Here is a 21,195-nt window from a genome sequence, read left to right as displayed (position 1 = left end):
TGAAAATACAGAGATAACCATAGATTTTGATCTTTTCTATAAATCGTAAAACAGTATCAGCTCCACGGTCACTTGTGTAGATTCAGTTAATAATACGAATTGTAAATTATTTAAATGAAACCAGAACAGTTACATGTGACGACAAACATTAAATTAATTTCTTATTGATTTTCTCTTTATGGTCTAACGATTGACTTAGAGATAAGTCTGAATGTTTATAACACAGTGGGCACGACACAGAGATCTTATTGTGTAGCTTTGTGCTTGACACTAAACAAAACAAATTAGTCTAGGGCTACCTGATGAACAGAACTAACTCTAGACACACACCCCAGGTTTACCTTTTTTGTTATATTTGAGAACACTGATGTCCCGCAGATAAATTTAAGAGTATCAGCGAAACGATGGCTCAGATCTGTTGAGTGGAGAATAAACTGAATACTGATAGAGGAAAACAAATAAAAACGATTACGTTTTGAAATGTATGAAAAACAATCACAGGTTTTTGTGTCATTTGGCTGTCAGGGTCGAACAGATAACAATGAAGAAAAAAATCACAAAGGAGAGAAATAATTATTAAAATAACCTGAGAGAAACAAAACAAGTTCAGTATCTTAACACACGTTACATACTTCAAACAATAGTGTACATGTGGTTTTAAGTCAAGCAAGTTCTTCAGGTTTTCGTATTAACTTTTTCTGAACAGGTGTCTTCAGAGAAAACTTTAAAGAAATACACAGGCAAGAACAAGGGTTAGAGTAAATAGTTTTATCTCTGTAAAATTATTAACATGCGTTCATGACCTTGTTAAAACTACGAGTAGAAATCGCACTGAAATTTAGAGATAAACATCACGTGAACACAGAGGTTGAGGGAGTTACGTTAAAACGGTTTTAGAATCCCGACACGCCTTACAGTCCACGTCTTCTCGTGATCTGTCCGGTGAACGTGCACATTAAAAATAACACTTTATTATAGTTTATATTGTAAAGTACTCTGCCGTAAAACTGTCATGTCCAAGTCCACATCTTCTTCCCTACGTCTGTCCATAATACATCTAATGTTAGAAGGCGACATTTTTTCATAGCTTGTTTTAACGGTCTGATCACACAGAAACTTATAAGCGCTGCAAACAGTGACTTAATCAGTGTATTTTAGTATGGAATAGTATCAGTATTCCTTTGATTTTCCAGCTGTTTAAGGTATGCAATGGTTGAAGTGACGTGTCGTAGAATAAACTTGTGTACACGTGACCTATGCTGCTTTTACAGATGGATAGTTTTCTTGATAATATTGCATACTGTTGCTTGTGGCAAGTGGACAGCTTATGTAATTGACTTTTGTGTTCATATATTTTCACATGTTACAAGACGCATTGATGTAAGGTATTCAACCCTCTCTACATTTAAATAACAATATATCCTATGATCAAGGAAGTGTTAAATTCATGAATGTTTCTGTCAATATATTTTTTACAAGAAACTTTAATTATAAGTGTGATAGATGACAAACGTATTTCGATCCCTGTGATGGGCACAGCACATATAGTCTATTGTGTAGCTTTGTAATTAATCACTAACGAAGAAAAGTATATATAACACACAAAATGTACCCTCAGAAACCAAGTGTAGTCTATTTCACAATAATTTATCCTAGTTTCGTTTTCTCAATAAATTCGGTATTTTAAATCTCATCTGGTGTACACAATTACATTAAAAGATATATAACTTTATTAACACGACCTCATGTTGAAAACTTCAACCCTAAAATATGCGTTATTAATGTAATCGGACATAATACGATACTTCCTGCTTACAATTAATGGTGTATATTACACCACAAGTAATAGTACATATTACTTCAACCATTGATTCCATTTCATGTAACTTCTGTGTAAACCATACCCAGTTTTGGAGTTGTACAAAATATTGTTATACACTTTAATACTCTTAGATCGGAATTAGAGAAAAGTAGATTTGCTTGTTTTTTTTCTCCACTATTTTTATGTGATATTTCACACTTTTCTTTTATAAAACTCATACAGAGAAACGTAGTAAACAAACAAAAAGTGTGCAATGTACGTTCATATACATATGTGTGTGAACTTCATACAGTATCATGAACAATCTTGAGGTTCTTGCCGACCCGGTATACAGTACGGCTCTTGAATATTTCCCGCGCTTTTAAGCTGCGGGTGCATTATAAGAGTGACAGACAATACCTTAAGATAAATGGTGGCTGTTAGCTGTGTTGTTGCTAAATAGTTGACTTTCCTCACGTAAGTAGTTCAAAATAAGGTACGACAGTCGATATCTTTAATAGAGCTGCTTTAAATACAAATATTAATCAGTTTTATTAAGCAGTGCTGTAATTATTCATAAACAAATATACTTTCAACATTTGTACAAAAAAGACTCACGCACCCTGAAACACAAACTTGAGAAAGGTCGCGTCTAACAGCATATAAACTTAAGTTATTTAGAAATGTACAGTTGTTTAAGACGCTGTTGTCTTAACTGAAAGAGATGTTGCTTTCGTCGTTTCATAATCAGTGAAGCCTATATATTTATTATACATGTTATTATGGTGTTACATATATATACATATATTAATTTTCGTGCAGGAATTCTGCATGAAGTTTCTGTATTAGCAAAATCTAGATTTTCCTACGACCATTAAAATATATGTAAGTAGTTGGGATGTTCCCAGTTAACGTTATGTACGTTTCGTTTTTGTTGTTGTTTAGTGCAAATATACAACATGAACTATCTGTGCTGAGTCCACGATGATTACTGAAAATCTGATTTAATGTTAACATGGGAAAGACGTCGTGAAAACATATTTGTTTGTTTGCTTCAGATCAAAGTTTCATTAGCTATCTGCTGTGTTCGCCGTGAGGAACAGCGCCTCGGATCGTAGCGTAGTAAGTCCCTAAACTTACTGCTGTTTTAACGGCGAAATTCCAAACAAAACTGCACGAGGGATACCTGCGCTAGCCGTCTCTAATTTAACAGTGTAAGACTAGAAGGAAGGTAGCTAGTCATCGCCACCCACCGCCAACTTTTGGATTACTCTTTTACCAAAGAATAGTGGAATTGACTGACACATTATAACGCTCCCACGACTGAAAGGGCGAGCATGTTTAGTGTGACGGGGACTCAAACCCCTGATCCTCTAATCACGAGTCGAGCGCCCTACTCACTTGGCCATGCCAGGCCTCACCGTTAAAATGTAAATCACCTGATTTATTTGTGTTTTGTTTTCCCTTCACCAGGTGGCTAACGTTCTTAAAAATAAATTCTCTGTTAACAGGTTAGATGGAAATAATCTGATTAACAATTTATTCTTAAATTTAGCATTAGCATGCTTCGATTTTTATTAGTGCCGAGTTTATTAGTCGACCATCTTTCAGAATGACCGTACAGCATAAAACATTTGTGCGCATATATATTTATTGTTTTACATTTTTCAATAAAATGGAGCGAATAAATTAAAATGCGAAGAAACATAACGTGGCCATGAATAAGTGCTGAAAGAAACGTGTTAAACAATCACGAAGTCAGTGTTACATCAATTTCGCGCATGCGTGTTCACCGTGGTATATCATAGATGGCTGAATAACCTGAAATTCTGGAATGAGGAGAACTCGCTTTATTTACTCAGGTTTTTCAGGTGGACAACGTGACGTATATGTATTGGTACTAGACCGTTTGAATGAGAAAAACGTAGAGTTTCTTGTTAACAGGTCCATTAAACTTAACAAGAAATACCCACTCGCCGCTGCAAGGTTCAAAGTCGCCGTCATGGTTCATAATGTCCCCATTCTACCGACTAAGCTCCTTCCAGTTGCTTTTGGCCCCACATGGTCAGATAATTAAAGCACTCAACTCGCAATCCGAAAGTCGCGGGTTCGAATCCCCGTCACACCAAACATGTTTCCCTAAATTAGGGACGGCTAGCGCAGATAGCCCTCGTGTTGCTTTGCGCGAAATTCAGAAACCAAAATGATTACTTTTACATATAACACAAAGAGTGTTCTACCCTTAAACAAAACCCGTGAGGACATCTACCTGTGATATAGGAGCACGTGTGTCATGTTTGGTCCAGCTAGCTTGCGAGAGAGAGTGTGCTAATAGCTTTAAATAGGGTTCAGCTAGTTTATGAGTTGAGTAACAGTTTCAAATGTGATTCAACTAGCTTTGAGTAGGGGATAACAGTTTCAAATATGGTTCAGCTAGCTTTGAGTAGGGTAATAACAGTTTCAAATATGGTACTTCACAGGGAAGCTTTGAACAAAAATTCAAAGTTATTTTCCAATTCAGTAACCTAGAAAGTCCTCTCCTAAATCCCGTAATATCTGGTAACTCTTCCTGTTACGTTTTAATCTTTCCTAGTAACTTCTCCTCAATCCATCTCGAGTTCTCCTGCAAAATGTTGTTACTAGCTCTTAAACAAACACACACAGAGCATGAATTATTTTACCATTCAAAGTTGACAAGATGAAAACAAATAAAGCCATTTTGTTTAATGTAAAACAAGATTTGAGTGATACTGTTCTCTTACCCAGTAGTTTAACTTAAAAACAATATTTGGGTGATACTGTTCTCTTACCCAGTAGTTTAACTTAAAAACAAGATTTGAGTAATACTGTTCTCTTACCCAGTAGTTTAACTTAAAAACAAGATTTGGGTGATACTGTTCTCTTACCCAGTGGTTTAACTTAAAAACAAGATTTGGGTGATAGTGTTCTCTTACCCAGTAGTTTCACTTAAAAACAAGATTTGGGTGATACTGTTCTCTTACTCAGTGGTTTAACTTAAAAACAAGATTTGGGTGATAGTGTTCTCTTACCCAGTAGTTTAACTTAAAAACAAGATTTGGGTGATAGTGTTCTCTTACCCAGTAGTTTCAACTTAAAAACAAGATTTGAGTGATACTGATCTACTTACCCAGTAGTTTAACTTAAGAACAAGATTTGAGTGATACTGTTCTCTTACCCAGTAGTTTAACTTAAAAACAAGATTTGGGTGATAGTGTTCTCTTACCCAGTAGTTTCACTTAAAAACAAGATTTTGGTGATGCTGATCTACTTACCCAGTAGTTTCACTTAAAAACAAGATTTGGGTGATGCTGATCTACTTACCCAGTAGTTTAACTTAAAAACAAGACTTGAGTGATACTGATCTACTCACCCAGTAGCTTAACTTAAAAACAAGACTTGGGTGATACTGTTCTCTTACCCAGTAGTTTAACTTAAAAACAAGATTTGGGTGATAGTGTTTTCTTAACCAGTAGTTTAACTTAAAAACAAGATTTGAGTGATACTGATCTACTTACCCAGTAGTTTAACTTAAATATTTGTATTTAAAGGAAATCTATTAAAGATATCGGCCGTCGTACCTTATTTTGAACTACTTACGTGAGGGAAGTCAACTATTTAGCAACAACACAGCTAACAGCCACCATTTATCTTAAGGTATTGTCCGTCACTCTTATAATGCACCCGCAGCTTAAAAGCGCGGGAAATATATTAAAGAGCCGTACTGTATACCGGGTCGGCAAGAACCTCAAGATTGTTCATGATACTGTATGAAGTTCACACACATATATATATATATGAACGTATATTGCACACTTTTTGTTTGTTCACTACGTTTCTCTGTATGAGTTTTATAAAAGAAAAGTGTGAAATATCACATAAAAATAGTGGAGAAAAAAAACAAGCAAATCTACTTTCCTCTAATTCCGATCTAAGAGTATTAAAGTGTATAACAATTTTTTGTACAACTCCAAAACTGGGTATGATTTACACAGAGGTTACATGAAATGGAATCAATGGTTGAAGTAATATGTACTATTACTTGTGGTGTAATATACACCATTAATTGTAAGCAGGAAGTATCGTATTATGTCCGATTACATTAATAACGCATATTTTAGGCCTGAAGTTTTCAAGATGAGATCGTGTTAATAAAGTTGTATATCTTTTAATGTAATTGTGTACACCAGATGAGATTTAAAATACCGAATTTATGAAAAAACGAAACTAGGATAAATTATTGTGAAATAGACTACACTTACTTTCTGGGGTACATTTTGTGTGTTATATATACTTTTCTTCGTTAGTGATTAATCACAAAACTACACAATGGAGCATTTGTGCTGTGCCCATCATGGGGATCGAAATACGTTTGTTATCCATCACACTTACCTCTGTACTACTGGGGACTATTTTTATATAGTCCTATTACCAAGATATATTTATGAACTTAAGATTCGGCCTGTGCTTATGTTTCCCTAACTTACAAACAGTTCACAGTCAACTATAAAACTACTGGCAAACTGCTATAAGGTGCAGTTTCAGTTTAAATAGTATTGAGAATATGTTTGATCAAATAAAAAAAATTTACGAAACAAAACTGAAAACACTTAAGTTAGCGAAAGAGTATGTTGACGTAACACTAAGTGTATTGCTCTTTTTTCTGATATTTCATCGTGCATAAAGAAATAATTTTCAAGTAAAAACATTTATATATATATATATTTAGTAACTACTGATTGTAAAGCAAGAAGGGCCCGGAATGGCCAGGTGGTTAAGGCACTCGACTCGTAATCTGAAGGCCACGGGTTTGAATTCCCGTCCCACCAAACATGTTCGCTTTTTGAGTCGTGGGGGCGTTATAATGTTACAATCAATCCCATTATATGTTGGTAAAAGAGTAGCCCAAGAGTTGACGGTGGGTGGTGATGTCTAGCTGCCTTTCATCTAGTCTTACACTTCTAAATTAGGGACGGCTAGCGCAGATAGCTCTCGTGTAGCTTTTCGCGAAATTCAAAACAAACCAAACAAGAAAGTGACAAGAACAGTGTAATGTGGTGGAATTCACTCGTTATTCATGAGAAGTAGGCTTAACAAGACATAAATTTTACTTTTTTAATTTAAGTTTTCATTATCCGACAAAACACACAGGAGAACACTTTATATAGGAAGAAAAAAACTGAAAAATCCGTGCGCATTTAGGAGATGTATGTCAGTCGAAGATTTTTTGACAACAAAAGAAGAAAGTAACATTGTCAATGGAAAAATAAAAAAAAACATATCTTTATTCAAGCGAGACTGAAGCTAGATAAAACAGAATCAAAATAAAGAGTTAGATATTGTTTTGATTTTTTATGACAGTTAAGGTTTTCTGTTTGTGTCATGCTTCACAGAGGGCTACTTCAACTATGCCCACCACAAAGATCTCGCTCTAAATCTTAACATTATAAGTCTTCAATTTACCGTGAGTTATTAGAGGGGGTAGAATTAAAACTACGACGAAATATAAATACAAAACCAGCTAATTAAATCTTTATAAAACCAATTTGTAATCCTTACAGTCTCTATCAGATTTATTATATTTTGGTTCTTTAGCAACTGACACAAGCTTGTATCAGAAGTTCGAAATTTAGATCTTCACCTACGTTCAACTTGATATGAAATTTCCGCTTAAAACCAAAAGTTCGATGTTTCTAGTTACAAACATCAACTTTCATTTGGCAAGAGTTTGGTTGTTGTGAAGTACAAAGCTCTGTTCATCATGGGTATCGAAACCTGATGTTTAGCGTTGTGAACGTGTAGACTTACCGCTGAGCTACAGAAATTAGGAGGGGGATTAATTTAACAAGATGTTTTATCTTAATATCAAAAGTTCGGCAATTTCGATATATTTTTGTAGCCTGACAGACATTTTGATGTAGTGATGGATTGTAGAAGTAAAGTAACTTACTGATATTTATATAGGCCCGTCATGGCCAGGTGGGTTAAGGCGTTCGACTCGTAATCCGAGGGACGCAGGCTCGAATCCCGGTCGCACCAAACATGCTCGTCCTTTCAGTCTTGAGGGCGTTATAATGTGACGGTAAATCCCACTATTCGTTGGTAAACAAGTAGCCCACGAGTTGGCGGTGGGTGGTGATGACTAGCTGCCTTCCCTCTCATCTTTCACTGTAAAATTAGAGACGGCCAGCGCAGATAGCCCTCGTGTAGGTTTGCGCGAAATTCAGAAACAAACAAACTGATATTTATGGATAGAATAAGTCCGAGAAACAATTTTTAAAGGAAATATTGTCTTGTGTCTTTTATGTAATGTTCGTTAATCAGCTTTTGTAGTTCTTTTAAATAAAACCACTGAGATGAGTGTGTATTTGTCTTATAGCAAAGTTATATCAGGCTATTGAACCCTGATTTTAACATTGTAAATCCGTAGAATTACCGGTGTACCAGTTGGGGACACACAGTCTTACTTTGGAATACAAAAAAAAATGTCATAATCGTGTATGTCTAAAGGTGGCCTCCAGTAGCTCAGCGGTATGTCTATGTATATCCATGAAACAGATATAACATCCATAAAATTCAGTATTGCCATATCTCCGATGACTACAATTTTTAAAAGAATTAAAATCACAATCAGAACCTTATAAAATGTAATCCTGACTTTGGCCTACAGATAAGTGTTTCAAGCTTCCAAAGTAAATTTTACAAATTTTTGACTGTGGTTTTAATTCCTATTTTATTAATTTTTGTAGTGGAATCCGCACTTCATTTTACTAATTATTATTATTTAATACACTTTACTTTTTATGATACCTGTATAAAGTATACTTTACCTTTAAAAACTGTCACGTACCCATTTGTCATGTAGAAGCGCCATCTGTTGGGTTACATTGAATTAGAAAGATATTTATGTACTATAATGATATATTTATAACTTAAATTTTTCCTGTATATGTAAGGATTTTTATCGGAAAATAAAAATCGGATACCCAAAGTCAAGTTAAGTAAGCTCGAGGAATCTTGTTACGATAGTCAGATCCATTTAGGTGCTAGCCCCGCTGACGTAATCAGGTGGATAAGTAGTAAACGAAAAATTTATTAATTGTTACACAGAAAACCTTAACGACCTTTTTATCGTATAATTAGTATGTATGCGCATAATATATCGTAACCAATTTTTTAAATGGTCAATTTTTTGCTTAGAAATTCGATAGGGTGGTTTTTCGGCACGTAAATTATTTGGAATGCTTGTTAATCTCTACTGTTAAGTACTATCTTACTTTAAAATTACCGCGTGTATCAAAATAAAGAACAATGTCATAATCATTTTAATCAAATGAATAGAACCAAAAAACGTTGTCACAATCCTGTTCATCAAAAAGAGAAATAATATCAGGGCTGTATTTATCTGAGCCAGTGACACGATCACTTTATGAAAAGAAGAAAAATCACACACTCATGTTTAATTAAGGGTTCGGTTGTTTGTTTTAGAGCAGAGCCACATAGAGCTATCTAGTGTACATCACGGAGAATCGAACCACGAATTTGAGCGTTGTAAGACCGTAAACCTACCCCTGTCTCACTGGAGGACTTTGAAAAAAAGAGAAACAATGTCATGTTTGTTTTTTATAAAAAAAAGAAACACTATTATGTCTGTTTTTATCAAAAAGAGAAACAATATTATGCCTGTTTTTATCAAAAAGAGAAACAATGTTATGTCCGTTTTTATCAAAAAAGGAAAAAATATTATGTCTATTTTTATCAAAAAGAAAAACAATGTTATGTCCGTTTTTATCAAAAGGAGAAACAATGTTATGTCTGTTTTTATCAAAAAGAGAAACAATATTATGTCTGTTTTTATCAAAAAGAGAAAAAATGTTATGTCCGTTTTTGTCAAAAAGAAAAACAATGTTATGTCCGTTTTTATCAAAAGGAGAAACAATGTTATGTCCGTTTTTATCAAAAAGAGAAACAATATTATGTCTGTTTTTATCAAAAAGAGAAACACTATTATGTCTGTTTTTAACAAAAAGAGAAACAATATTATGCCTGTTTTTATCAAAAAGAGAAACAATGTTATGTCTGTTTTTATCTAAAAGAGAAACAATATTATGTCTGTTTTTATCAAAAAGAAAAACAATATTATGTCTGTTTTTATTAAAAAGAGAAACAATGTTATATCTGTTTTTATCAAAAAGAGAAACAATATTATGTCTGTTTTTATCAAAAAGGGAAACAATATTATGTCTGTTTTTATCAAAAAGAGAAACAATGTTATGTTTGTTTTTATCAAAAAGAAAAACAATATTATGTCTGTTTTTATTAAAAAGAGAAACAATGTTATATCTGTTTTTATCAAAAAGAGAAACAATATTATGTCTGTTTTTATCAAAAAGGGAAACAATATTATGTCTATTTTTATCAAAAGGGAAACAATGTTATGTCTGTTTTATCAAAAAGAGAAACAATGTTATGTTCGTTTTTATCAAAAAGAAAAACAATATTATGTCTGTTTTTATCAAAAAGAAAAACAATATTATGTCTGTTTTTATCAAAAAGAGAAACAATATTATGCCTGTTTTTATCAAAAAGAGAAACAATGTTATGTCTGTTTTTATCAAAAAGAGAAACAATATTATGTCTGTTTTTATCAAAAAGAGAAAAAATGTTATGTCCGTTTTTGTCAAAAAGAAAAACAATGTTATGTCCGTTTTTATCAAAAGGAGAAACAATGTTATGTCTGTTTTTATCAAAAAGAGAAACAATGTTATGTCCGTTTTTATCAAAAAGATAAACAGCATTATGTCTGTTTTTATCAAAAAGAGAAACAGTGTTAAGTCCGTTTTTATCAAAAAGAGAAACAATATTATGTCTATTTTTATCAAAAAGGGAAACAATATTATGTCTATTTTTATCAAAAAGGGAAACAATATTATGTCTGTTTTTATCAAAAAGAGAAACAATGTTATGTTTGTTTTTATCAAAAAGAAAAACAATGTTATGTCTGTTTTTATTAAAAAGAGAAACAATGTTATATCTGTTTTTATCAAAAAGAGAAACAATGTTATGTCCGTTTTTATCAAAAGGAGAAACAATGTTATGTCTGTTTTTATCAAAAAGAGAAACAATGTTATGTCTGTTTTTATCAAAAAGAGAAACAATGTTATGTCCGTTTTTATCAAAAAGATAAACAGCATTATGTCTGTTTTTATCAAAAAGAGAAACAGTGTTAAGTCCGTTTTTATCAAAAAGAGAAACAATATTATGTCTATTTTTATCAAAAAGGGAAACAATATTATGTCTATTTTTATCAAAAAGGGAAACAATATTATGTCTGTTTTTATCAAAAAGAGAAACAATGTTATGTTTGTTTTTATCAAAAAGAGAAACAATATTATGTCTGTTTTTATTAAAAAGAGAAACAATGTTATATCTGTTTTTATCAAAAAGAGAAACAATGTTATGTTCGTTTTTATCAAAAAGAAAAACAATATTATGTCTGTTTTTATCAAAAAGGGAAACAATATTATGTCTGTTTTTATCAAAAAGAAAAACAATATTATGTCTGTTTTTATTAAAAAGAGAAACAATGTTATATCTGTTTTTATCAAAAAGAGACAATATTATGTCTGTTTTTATCAAAAAGAGAAACAGTGTTATGTCCATTTTTATCAAAAAGAGAAACAATGTTATGTCTGTTTTTATTAAAAAGAGAAACAATGTTATGTCCGTTTTTATCAAAAAGAGAAAAAATGTTATGTCTATTTTTATCAAAAAGGGAAACAATATTATGTCTATTTTTATCAAAAAGAGAAACAATATTATGTTCGTTTTTATCAAAAAGAAAAACAATATTATGTCTGTTTTATTAAAAAGAGAAACAATGTTATATCTGTTTTTATCAAAAAGAGAAACAATATTTTGTCTGTTTTTATCAAAAAGAGAAACAATATTATGTCTGTTTTTATCAAAAAGAGAAACAATATTATGCCTGTTTTTATCAAAAAGAGAAACAATGTTATGTCTGTTTTTATCAAAAAGAGAAACAATATTATGTCTGTTTTTATCAAAAAGAGAAAAAATGTTATGTCCGTTTTTGTCAAAAGAAAAACAATGTTATGTCCGTTTTTATCAAAAGGAGAAACAATGTTATGTCTGTTTTTATCAAAAAGAGAAACAATGTTATGTCCGTTTTTATCAAAAAGATAAACAGCATTATGTCTGTTTTTATCAAAAAGAGAAACAGTGTTAAGTCCGTTTTTATCAAAAAGAGAAACAATATTATGTCTATTTTTATCAAAAAGAGAAACAATATTATGTCTATTTTTATCAAAAAGGGAAACAATATTATGTCTGTTTTTATCAAAAAGAGAAACAATGTTATGTTTGTTTTTATCAAAAAAGAAAAACAATATTATGTCTGTTTTATTAAAAGAGAAACAATGCTATATCTGTTTTATCAAAAAGAGAAACAATGTTATGTCCGTTTTTATCAAAAGGAGAAACAATGTTATGTCTGTTTTTATCAAAAAGAGAAACAATGTTATGTCTGTTTTTATCAAAAAGAGAAACAGTGTTAAGTCCGTTTTTATCAAAAAGAGAAACAGTGTTAAGTCCGTTTTTATCAAAAAGAGAAACAATATTATGTCTATTTTTATCAAAAAGGGAAACAATATTATGTCTATTTTTATCAAAAAGGGAAACAATATTATGTCTGTTTTTATCAAAAAGAGAAACAATGTTATGTTTGTTTTTATCAAAAAGAAAAACAATATTATGTCTGTTTTTATTAAAAAGAGAAACAATGTTATATCTGTTTTTATCAAAAAGAGAAACAATGTTATGTCTGTTTTTATCAAAAAGAAAAACAATATTATGTCTGTTTTATCAAAAGGGAAACAATATTATGTCTGTTTTATCAAAAGAAAAAACAATATTATGTCTGTTTTTATTAAAAAGAGAAACAATGTTATATCTGTTTTTATCAAAAGAGAGACAATATTATGTCTGTTTTTATCAAAAAGAGAAACAGTGTTATGTCCATTTTTATCAAAAAGAGAAACAATGTTATGTCTGTTTTTATTAAAAAGAGAAACAATGTTATGTCCGTTTTATCAAAAGAGAAAAATGTTATGTCTATTTTATCAAAAAGGGAAACAATATTATGTCTATTTTTATCAAAAAGAGAAACAATATTATGTTCGTTTTTATCAAAAAGAAAAACAATATTATGTCTGTTTTATTAAAAAGAGAAACAATGTTATATCTGTTTTTATCAAAAAGAGAAACAATATTTTGTCTGTTTTTATCAAAAAGAGAAACAATATTATGTCTGTTTTTATCAAAAAGAGAAACAATATTATGTCTATTTTTATCAAAAAGAGAAACAATATTATGTCTGTTTTTATCAAAAAGAAAAACAGTGTTATGTCCATTTTTATCAAAAAGAGAAACAATGTTATATCTGTTTTTATCAAAAAGAGAAACAATATTTTGTCTGTTTTTATCAAAAAGAGAAACAATATTATGTCTGTTTTTATCAAAAAGAGAAACAATATCATGTCTATTTTTATCAAAAAGAGAAACAATATTATGTCTGTTTTTATCAAAAAGAAAAACAATGTTATGTTCGTTTTTATCAAAAAGAAAAACAATATTATGTCTGTTTTATCAAAAGGGAAACAATATTATGTCTGTTTTTATCAAAAAGAAAAACAATATTATGTCTGTTTTTATTAAAAAGAGAAACAATGTTATATCTGTTTTTATCAAAAAGAGACAATATTATGTCTGTTTTTATCAAAAAGAGAAACAGTGTTATGTCCATTTTTATCAAAAAGAGAAACAATGTTATGTCTGTTTTTATTAAAAAGAGAAACAATGTTATGTCCGTTTTTATCAAAAAGAGAAAAAATGTTATGTCTATTTTTATCAAAAAGGGAAACAATATTATGTCTGTTTTATTAAAAAGAGAAACAATGTTATATCTGTTTTTATCAAAAAGAGAAACAATATTTTGTCTGTTTTTATCAAAAAGAGAAACAATATTATGTCTGTTTTTATCAAAAAGAGAAACAATATCATGTCTATTTTTATCAAAAAGAGAAACAATATTATGTCTGTTTTTATCAAAAAGAGAAACAATGTTATGTCCGTTTTTATCAAAAAGAGAAAAAATGTTATGTCCGTTTTTATCAAAGAGAGAAACAATATTATGTCTGTTTTTATCAAAAAGAGAAACAACATTATGTCTGTTTTTATCAAAAAGAGAAAAAATGTTATGTCCATTTTTATCAAAAAGAAAAACAATATTATGTCTGTTTTTATTAAAAAGAGAAACAATGTTATATCTGTTTTTATCAAAAAGAGAAACAATATTATGTCTGTTTTTATCAAAAAGAGAAACAACGTTATGTCTGTTTTTATCAAAAAGAAAAACAGTGTTATATCCATTTTTATCAAAAAGAGAAACAATGTTATGTCTGTTTTCATTAAAAAGAGAAACAATGCTATGTCCGTTTTATCAAAAGAAAAATGTCATGTCTCTTTTATCAAAAGAGAAACAGTGTTATGTCTGTTTTATCAAAAGGAAACAATGTTATGTCCGTTTTATCAAAGGAGAAACAATATTATGTCTGTTTTTATCAAAAAGAGAAACAATATTATGTCTGTTTTTATCAAAAGGAGAAACAATATTATGTCTGTTTTTATCAAAAGGAGAAACAATATTATGTCTGTTTTTATTAAAAAGGGAAACAATGTTATGTCCGTTTTTATCAAAAAGAGAAACAATATTATGTCTGTTTTTATCAAAAAGAGAAACAATGTTATATCTGTTTTTATCAAAAAGAAAAACAATATTATGTCTGTTTTATTAAAAAGAGAAACAATGTTATATCTGTTTTTATCAAAAAGAGAAACAATATTTTGTCTGTTTTTATCAAAAAGAGAAACAATATTATGTCTGTTTTTATCAAAAAGAGAAACAATATCATGTCTATTTTTATCAAAAAGAGAAACAATATTATGCCTGTTTTTATCAAAAAGAAAAACAGTGTTATGTCCATTTTTATCAAAAAGAGAAACAATGTTATATCTGTTTTTATCAAAAAGAGAAACAATATTTTGTCTGTTTTTATCAAAAAGAGAAACAATATTATGTCTGTTTTTATCAAAAAGAGAAACAATATCATGTCTATTTTTATCAAAAAGAGAAACAATATTATGTCTGTTTTTATCAAAAAGAAAAACAATGTTATGTTCGTTTTTATCAAAAAGAAAAACAATATTATGTCTGTTTTTATCAAAAAGGGAAACAATATTATGTCTGTTTTTATCAAAAAGAAAAACAGTGTTATGTCCATTTTTATCAAAAAGAGAAACAATGTTATATCTGTTTTTATCAAAAGAGAAACAATATTTTGTCTGTTTTATCAAAAGAGAAACAATATTATGTCTGTTTTATCAAAAGAGAAACAATATCATGTCTATTTTTATCAAAAAGAGAAACAATATTATGTCTGTTTTTATCAAAAAGAAAAACAATGTTATGTTCGTTTTTATCAAAAAGAAAAACAATATTATGTCTGTTTTTATCAAAAAGGGAAACAATATTATGTCTGTTTTTATCAAAAAGAAAAACAATATTATGTCTGTTTTTATTAAAAAGAGAAACAATGTTATATCTGTTTTTATCAAAAAGAGACAATATTATGTCTGTTTTTATCAAAAAGAGAAACAGTGTTATGTCCATTTTTATCAAAAAGAGAAACAATGTTATGTCTGTTTTATTAAAAGAGAAACAATGTTATGTCCGTTTTTATCAAAAAGAGAAAAAATGTTATGTCTATTTTTATCAAAAAGGGAAACAATATTATGTCTGTTTTATTAAAAAGAGAAACAATGTTATATCTGTTTTTATCAAAAAGAGAAACAATATTTTGTCTGTTTTTATCAAAAAGAGAAACAATATTATGTCTGTTTTTATCAAAAAGAGAAACAATATCATGTCTATTTTTATCAAAAAGAGAAACAATATTATGTCTGTTTTTATCAAAAAGAGAAACAATGTTATGTCCGTTTTTATCAAAAAGAGAAAAAATGTTATGTCCGTTTTTATCAAAGAGAGAAACAATATTATGTCTGTTTTTATCAAAAAGAGAAACAACATTATGTCTGTTTTTATCAAAAAGAGAAAAAATGTTATGTCCATTTTTATCAAAAAGAAAAACAATATTATGTCTGTTTTTATTAAAAAGAGAAACAATGTTATATCTGTTTTTATCAAAAAGAGAAACAATATTATGTCTGTTTTTATCAAAAAGAGAAACAACGTTATGTCTGTTTTTATCAAAAAGAAAAACAGTGTTATATCCATTTTTATCAAAAAGAGAAACAATGTTATGTCTGTTTTCATTAAAAAGAGAAACAATGCTATGTCCGTTTTTATCAAAAAGAGAAAAAATGTCATGTCTCTTTTTATCAAAAAGAGAAACAGTGTTATGTCTGTTTTTATCAAAAAGGGAAACAATGTTATGTCCGTTTTTATCAAAAGGAGAAACAATATTATGTCTGTTTTTATCAAAAAGAGAAACAATATTATGTCTGTTTTTATCAAAAGGAGAAACAATATTATGTCTGTTTTTATCAAAAGGAGAAACAATATTATGTCTGTTTTTATTAAAAAGGGAAACAATGTTATGTCCGTTTTTATCAAAAAGAGAAACAATATTATGTCTGTTTTTATCAAAAAAAGAAACAATGTTATGTCCATTTTTATCAAAAAGAGAAACAATATTATGTCTGTTTTTATCAAAAAGAGAAAAAATGTTATGTCTGTTTTTATCAAAAAGGGAAACAATGTTATGTCCGTTTTTATCAAAAAGAGAAACAATATTATGTCTGTTTTTATCAAAAAGAGAAACAATATTATGTCTGTTTTTATCAAAAAGAGAAACAATATTATGTCTGTTTTTATCAAAAAGAAAAACAATGTTATGTCCATTTTTATCAAAAGGAGAAACAATGTTATGTCTGTTTTTATCAAAAGGAGAAACAATGTTATATCTGTTTTTAACAAACAATCTGCTGAAAATGTTTAGTAAAAAATAAGCTCAATACAATGATGTAAAAATTGTTTAGTCTGAGTATTAATAAAGTTTCTGATTTTCCATTGTTTTATTTTTCATGACAATACATAATAACAGTTGAAAGATGTAATTGTTATATTCTCATTTGATATGTTTGTATGAACTTTTGTATTGGTATTGTTGGTTAGCATAGCATTTTACAGTTTAATAATAGTTTTGCACAGTCGTAACAAATACATTGGTAAGAAAATGAACAACGACCTAAGAACGTTGATTAGTAGACGTTTATAGGTAAAATGACATCACTCATTACTTCAATCTTTATAATGTCTGTTTTATAAGTAACTGTAATACGAATTGAAAGCTTATTATTATTATATCTTTCGTTTATTATTTCAAAGTTTGACCACGTTATCTAATCAGTTACAGGTTTCTGGTTTACATTGGCATTTCTCACTCTCATTTCTACAGTCTGTTTCATCTGACTTGCAGCAAGCAGCGCCATCTCTCTCGTCTTTGGTTGACTCAACATCTGTCTTGTTTTCTTCTTTACAGCAATTATTCTCAATACAACATTGTTTTCTCGTGTCAGAAGCCACAGCTTAATCGAGTAAATTAAAGTTAGTGTAAGTACATCTGTATACAACTTAGTACAGTGTATATCTAACTGTAAAAACAATGTAAAATGAAAATACGAGTTATGTGTAAAAAATGATATAGTTGAATACAGAAGAAATATCTTGGTATATTTTTTATGAATACTCGTTTACGTTTAGCAAGACATTAGAAAACAACAAAACCCGTCCCTTTTACCAATTCTTATTCGAGTAAAATATCTACTTGGAAGATTTTTAAATCGCATTTTGAAGACCATTTCGTAACGGTCGAATAATATATTTATAGAATATAAACTGTCTTTCATTATCTAATTTTGAATTTTATTAAGGAATAGTTTTCACGAACAAATATCCTGTTCTAACACTGTTAATCAGTCTCTACTGTAGTAGTGTTTCATCATAGGATACTAGTTTCGCTAAATCAGTTTTATTTATTTTATGCAACTAAAAATGAAGTAACTAACTTACCGCAACAAGGTTTTCTATTGGAGCCTGAGTTGTCTGCCATTGTATATAATTGTTTTATATCGAGTCAGATTAATTTTGTAATGGTGATAATATGTCTATCCAGTTGTTTTAGTTACTTTCTGAATGAGAATCGTGCTTATCCTATTTCAGTACCGTGTGCAAAATTAGATCTATACAATACGTTATCTATAAACTACATAATACTGAATACATAAAAAAATACTGTTTTTGATTTATCGCTTTATTAAACAAAGCCAAGCACTCATTCAAATTTATCTTATGGTAGTGTAAAAAGATATGGGTATACTAATACATACGTTCAAGAATCTTACTCAATAAATCACATGCTACTTACACACAACTTTCATTGATCCTGTCTCAAGAAACGTTATGACAACCTGTTGTCAAGTGCCCGCATGTTCTTCAATAACTGTTTTAAACGTTTGCAAGTTACCATTTCCCATACATATTTTAAGTAAATTAAGTTCTTTGTATCACACTGGTGGCTTGTATTCTTCTATTTTAGGACAAGTCCGTGATTTGTAACCTCGTGAACCAGCATAGACCTGCAGGAATGTTTAAATACTGAATTTTGTTATCAAATAACTATAAGGGAATTTTTAATTAATAAAAGACAAACAACTGGCTTTATTAATGGACTGTTCATCCAGTGATTAACTTACAGATTTAACATATTTGAGAAAAGTAATCGATATTTTGCAACATGAAAAAAATAACACAATAACATGACAACACTGTGAGATTCAATAAACTGTGGTTTGAATTTCAGCTGTGTATTTCAGAAGATAAATGTAGATAATGTTTTAACCAACATTTATATTTCTTGAAATATCTGGGAAAACCTCCTTACATTCATTGGATGTTAAGCTTAGGTCAGAGGTTCTTAACCTTGTTGGAGGCACTGAACCCCGGAAGTTTCGTACTTGCATTCACTGAACCCTTTGTAATTGGAAAAATAAAATATGATTTTTTTTTAAAATTCAAAACATAAGTAGATATTTTATTAGTGCACAAAATGAAACATGCATCAGTTGCACACAATATCACTGTGTTCAAAGAACAAAACCAACAAAACATGAATTTCACACAAAAACAAAAACATAACTCAATAAATATTTACTACAAATCAATGTGACTTTTGTTGTTGCCTTTCAGAGACAAGTTCAGAAATACGCGGCTTCACCTTAACAAGTGCCACTTTCATATCATTTTCGCAACAAAATCTGTTCCTTTTCTTCGTTTTTATGTTTACCATCATCGAAAAAGGAATTCCTCGCAAAGATACGTTGTAACAAACGGTATGAGTATCTCAAGGGCTTTCTTAGCAATAAGAGGGTACACTACGATTTGGTGACACCAAAACGTTGAGAGCGTTGTTGTTCTGAAACGTTGCTGTTGAACCTGGCTCTGTTGAAGTTCAATGATTTCGTCGAGGTATTCATCATTGACATCTGTTGTCCAACACTAAACGTGAACGGCTGTCTCACCCATGCTGGATATGACTCTCTGGTGGGGAAGTATCCGTCGAGAGACTTTGCGAGCTCATCTAAGTGCATGGCAATTGCTTGCTTCAGTTCCCAAGTACAGAAATGTCTCCGATTTCAGACACATCTTTTATCTTACTTACACAGTCGTCCAGCAGGGGAAAGTTTGAGAAGCTATTATTCTCTGTTCGTCGTTTCTATAACGATAGCCTTTTTTGAAAAGCTTTCAGATTTTCTTCCGCTTCGATGATTGACTCCACCGCCCTGCATCTGTTGATTGAGAGCATTGAAGATATCGGCCATGTACGCCAAAATGAGAATGAACTCAAATTGTTCGAAGCAATATGCATAATAATGTTGGTGCTCTTGCAAAAACAGGGCTACCTCCACACGCATGACAAAAATACGATTCAGCAACGTTCCCCGGGATAACTATCGAACGTTAGAAAGATACAGAAGTACCTAGAATTCAGAGCCCATTTCATTACACAGCTCTTTGAAAATGCGGTGCTTCAGGGCACTATTTCGCACAAAGTTCACACATTCCACTAAAAATTTTAATACTTCTGCCAGTTTTGAAGGCAAGGTTTTTGTTGCCAACGCATGTCTGCGGAGAACACAGTGCGTTACAATGATGTGTGGTGCATCGGCTTTCACCAGCGCATCAAAACCAGAGTTTCGTCCCAGCATGACTGGAACTGCAGTAACCATATCCCACGAAAGATCATTGTTCTGAAGAAGTCATTCACAAGTTTTTTTCACGTCGGATGCCTTAGTTGTTGTTGTAAGAGGCTTACTAAAAACAATCGCTCATGTCATCTATTCTGCTGCTGATGGTGTCATTTGAAAGAGGAATTTGGGATAACTTATTTTCAGCAGCTTTTCCCACCATGATATTCGCCATCTTCAATGCAGCTAGTTTTACGAGTGCTTCACCAATGGTGTGTGGTTTGCGCTGCTCTGCGATCGAGTACGCAACTTTGTACGATGTTGTGAGGATCGGTTTGTCGATGGGTACAAAGCCGAGAACAGGCAGAGTAGCCTTTTCATCGAACCTGGCTCTCTTTACCTTGAATTCAGCAAGCGTTGTGTTCTTGTATTTCCCATCTCCATGCAGCTTTAGGGAGCGTTCTCTTAGTTTTGCCAGTGCTAGACTAGAATTGCTCAACTTGGCATTGAAAATCATGCATTGAGGACGCTGACTCACATCATGTTCCGTTATATACGTGAATCCATATTGTACGTATTCGTTCGACCACTTTCTGTTTTTGCTCGACATAGTTAGAATGTAGGTATTGAAAGTTTAGGAAAAAATCACAAATGACGCACGATTACTACAGTCACAAGTCGACTGTTAAGCGCACGACGTTCCCTGCAGCACAGATATTAAGGCCAAGTGATGTGACGTGATCAGCCGCAGCCAATGATGGGCAAGTGGAGCATGACGTCACGAATCATACGAGTGGGGTGAACGGAACTGACACACACACAGTGTGGGTGTCTTGACCTCTGCCGAACCCCTGAGACTGACTCACTGAACCCCTGGGGTTCGATTGAACCCAGGTTAAGAACCACTGGCTTAGGTATTTCGTAGATTTGGTTATTTTCTCAATAAATGTTGTCCTTATGAACAAACAGGTCGCGACTTTATAGTAAACAACTATATAGAATTAACGTAAAAATAGACTAATTTTGAAACC

General features: G+C 30.8%; 1 long non-coding RNA gene across 1 annotated transcript; it reads right to left on the bottom strand.

The window, feature by feature from the left end:
- Positions 1-17,270: 17,270 nt before the first annotated feature.
- On the bottom strand, positions 17,271-18,128 carry LOC143239892 (uncharacterized). The gene is made up of 2 exons (XR_013021427.1): positions 17,991-18,128; positions 17,271-17,506 (listed from the first exon to the last, which is right to left on the bottom strand). It is a non-coding gene; the product is annotated as an uncharacterized LOC143239892 (long non-coding RNA).
- Between the last annotated feature and the right edge of the window lie 3,067 nt (positions 18,129-21,195).

The sequence above is a fragment of the Tachypleus tridentatus genome, chromosome 13 (assembly GCF_004210375.1).
Source record: "Tachypleus tridentatus isolate NWPU-2018 chromosome 13, ASM421037v1, whole genome shotgun sequence".
Classification (NCBI taxonomy): domain Eukaryota; kingdom Metazoa; phylum Arthropoda; class Merostomata; order Xiphosura; family Limulidae; genus Tachypleus; species Tachypleus tridentatus.
This window is presented reverse-complemented; position numbering and strand designations above follow the sequence as displayed.